Genomic DNA, 3892 nt, shown 5'->3' with positions numbered 1-3892 from the left:
CTGTACATTCTGGGTACACTCTAAAAAACGCTGGGTTGTTTTTTCAACCCAACTGCTGGGTTGAGGCCGTTGGATAGGACTTTGGGATGTTTTAACCCAAGTTTGGGTTGAAAATAACTCTCTTTTTTAACCCAGCGGGCTGGGTTGAGGACGCGGACGTGAAGGAGAGCACGCACGTCACGTCAAAATCGTACGTCTCCAGTGCGAGCAGCCGCCATTTTCTCAGCGTGATAGAAGCGAGAAGCGAGTGAAAGACTATGGTAAGTAAATATTCAAAATGTAAAGTTATCTTTTATTGTTTACCCGGTTGTATGAAAGGCGGAAGGTTTTATGAAAGGTGGAAACAAAGGAGCTTAACGTTATATATATATTTAAAAAAAAACGGACGCGGTTTTCGCCTCAGACACGGAGGTCTTAACTGCCTCATATAACGTTACTGAACGGAGGATGTACTTTTAGTATAACGTCTGTGAATGTATTTTGTCATATTTACATAAGATTTTACATTATCTGTACTTTTTGAGGCGTTAACAGACGGTTATGGTCACGGTTACGCTCATGTGAATTTGTCTTTTTTTTTTCGCGGTTAAACTGAATGTATGTTTGTCTCCTAAAGGAAACGGCATTGTGTAGTAAAGACTAGCATAATTATTTTGAGGCTGTTGAAGTGGTAACTGTTAAAAGTATGTTTTACATGTAATATTTCAGACTTGTCCAGCTCCTGTCTTCATTGTCCTCGCGCTGAGAGTTAAAGACACAGAAGCTGTTTGTGTGAGGAGTCACAGACCTGTGTGAGGATGAGGAGGAGGTGTTCTTCTGAAGAGAGGGACAGACGGTTTAAGGAGAGTAAACTTCAGAATAACATCAAGTTATCTTTATTTTTACTAAGACTAAAATAATGTGTGTGTTTTTTTTAGATGTTGAAATCCAGAGACAAGATAACTTATGTAAGTTAAATTATTATTACTTTTTTTTTTTTTTTTTTGAAAATTAATGTTTCTGTTGTGTCCTGCCTGTTAACTTCACATTTTGATGCAAAAACAGTGTGATTTTATATATGTATGTATGTATATGTAAATATTTTATTGAAACCATTGATGTCCCTCTTTGCAGAACTCAAACTAACTGGAGTTAAGGACACACAATTCTGCTTGTGTGAGGAGGTGGTTTTCTCAGCTTCTTCTGAAGAGAGGGAAAGATCGTTTAAGGCAAGTAAACTTCATAATTTCATGTTATCAGTTGTTGTTGTGTTTTACTAAGAGTAAAATAATGTTGGTTTTTTGTTTTTGTAGATGTTAAAAGCAAGAGACATGGGAGAGCATCATTCCTTTGAGATTTTATGTAAGTTATTTTTAGAAAATATTTTTTTCTGTTGTCTCCTGCCGGTTTACTTCACATTTTGATGCAACAACAGTGTGATTACATGCTCATTTCATTAAGACCATTGATGTCTGTGTTTTTTATTGCAGAACTCAAACCAACTTTGGAGTTGTCTTGTCTGATTTGGAGAGTCATTATTCTTGGTCTTCGTTCTTAAAGGTAAAGTTCACACAAAAAAAATCATTTACTTGCCCTCAAGTCATTCCAAACCTATAAGACTTTTGTCTGTCTTTACAACATAAATTAATATATTTTTAGTTTTCTCATAATATTTGTTAATCCATTTATAGTTTAGATAATCAGTATTTTCAAGATTCATAAATATAGAGTTATTGTAGAAGTAAATTCTGATATTTATATATGAATACATCTTAAATTATATGATAGCAAACATGTATGTTCAAAATAAAATACTGATCTCCCAGACCAGCAATGGAGGACACAAAAAGAGAATATTAAATATATTCATACGTTTTCCAAAAAATGAGCAGAGTTTGTATGAGTCTGGAAAAACATGGGGAGAGTAAATTATGACCATTTTAATTATTTTGTCAACTAACAGTTTGAAGAGCAGCCCTCCATGTACATGAATATTGTGAGGTATGTGAAGGTCATGTCTGTTTTAATGTTTCAGTAAAGAAGCTTTCTGAAAGCAATATTTATTCAAACAATATCACCTGCCCTCACACTAGTGCTGCCATTATAGCATTCTGGAGCGCTGTGGTAGACAGAGACATTAAACAACCGCACAAAGTGTTGAAACTTTAAAACCGATTATTTACCTATCCTTACGGATGTGAATACACCTCTACCTGAAAATGGATAGTTTAATTAAATGTTTAATTTTTTCAAATGTGTTTCTCTTAGGCCACTGATGAAGAACAGGTGGTAACTGGGATGAATACTGGTCAGAGAGGAGAATCTTCTTTCCCCTAAACTGATGCAGCGGTGGTTTTAAAGGAGGACGCTGCCCTGGATGATGTAGAAGATGTCAGATGCTGTGCAGATGGGGCTTCTTCATGACTACATCAGTTATGCTAAAGAGATCATGAAAATTGACCGTGATGCATGATCTGTATTAATGGACTATGAAACAAACTGTAAGTGTATAATTTGTTAAAAAAAAAAAAAAAGTTAAATGCTTTTTCTGTGTTGTTTAGTAGAAGAGTTTACACTCTGTCATTCATACACCTGCTCACATTCTTTCACACACACACACACACACACACACACACACACACATGCGTCTGTTAAATGTTATAATATCAAAGTTAATGTTGTGATTTATTTGTGTACTGTCATGCCAGAATAGTTGGAAAAAAAACCTAACTAATTGTAAATTTATTGTATGTGTTTTCGTATATTTTTATACAATATATACAATTGAACAAAGTCCAATTTGATCTTAAGTTATATTCATCAAATGTTCAATGCTTTGTTTATGAACTCTGTAGCTGTTAATGCCATCCTTTTCTGCATTTCTTCTAACATGTTACTTTTTGACTTTTTTTCTTGTTTTTAATAAATATTTTCCTTTTGGTAATTATTATTTGTGTGTAAAAGTGATATTTAAAATGAACAACATTTGTAGGTTTAATGCCTAGCTCAATTTGGGTTAATTTTAACGTAGAAATGCATTGTTTCCCCACATGGCTGCACTCTGCGAGTTTATTTTCTGCCAGCAGGAGGCGCTAGGAGCGGGAGAGGTAGGTTTCTCCGGTAACGGCTGCAGAGCGGTGCTGAGCTCTCAAACGCTGCCTTATCAAGCATATGCGAAATGATATCGAACATTTTCTAAATACAGTAGTTTTCCTTCTGAAATACAGTGATAAAAAACACCCGCTCTGTTTTTTTTAAACCCTGCAATATAGTCATTTTAAACCATAAAAAAGGCAACCCAGCAGGCTGGGTTAAATATGATAACCCAACTGGTTGGGTTAAAATAACCCAGCGCTGGGTTCGTCCCTTTTTGACCCAGCGCTGGGTTGTCAAAATAACCCAAATTGGGTTGTTTTCAACCCAGCAGTTTTTAGAGTGTAAGTATACAGTATTTCATATAAATATAAAAAAACGCAGATGAATGTATTTATGCTGTTGCATGATCGAAACTATTTTGAACTGTAAGGCAGGGAGTAGTGGCAAGACTTCAAAAATCAGTTCAAACATCTTACATTTAGATAACTGAAGTTTCTATGGATAAATGTTGAAAGATGAAAAATCTATGTCCCTTATCCAACCCACACTGGCCAAAGAAAAGGCAATTTCCTGCAAGGATGTGATGAATAGGAGGAGAGAGATTATAAAATATTTGTCAGAAATACTAAAGCAATCCATGTGTGATTTGCCCCCATTGCAGTGGCAGCTTGTGTCAGATTCAGCAGCAACTAATCCTGAAGTGGCCAGAGAAGAATCCACTGACCTAGACAATAAAGAAATGGTGTCACATTTCCAAAGAGATTTTCAATGGCAGGGCTACAGAACAAAAAAAAAAAAACCTGACAGGCTTGTTTGA

General features: G+C 35.4%; 1 long non-coding RNA gene across 1 annotated transcript; it reads left to right on the top strand.

Moving 5' to 3' along the window:
* Window positions 1–1283: 1283 nt before the first annotated feature.
* Window positions 1284–3419, top strand: LOC127957285 (uncharacterized). Its single transcript, XR_008153757.1, has 3 exons — window positions 1284–1341; window positions 1470–1539; window positions 2248–3419. It is a non-coding gene; the product is annotated as an uncharacterized LOC127957285 (long non-coding RNA).
* Window positions 3420–3892: the final 473 nt, after the last annotated feature.

This window comes from Carassius gibelio, chromosome B5 (genome assembly GCF_023724105.1).
Source record: "Carassius gibelio isolate Cgi1373 ecotype wild population from Czech Republic chromosome B5, carGib1.2-hapl.c, whole genome shotgun sequence".
NCBI lineage: Eukaryota > Metazoa > Chordata > Actinopteri > Cypriniformes > Cyprinidae > Carassius > Carassius gibelio.
Note: the sequence above shows the minus strand (reverse complement) of the source record. Positions and strands in the feature narration are given on the sequence as shown.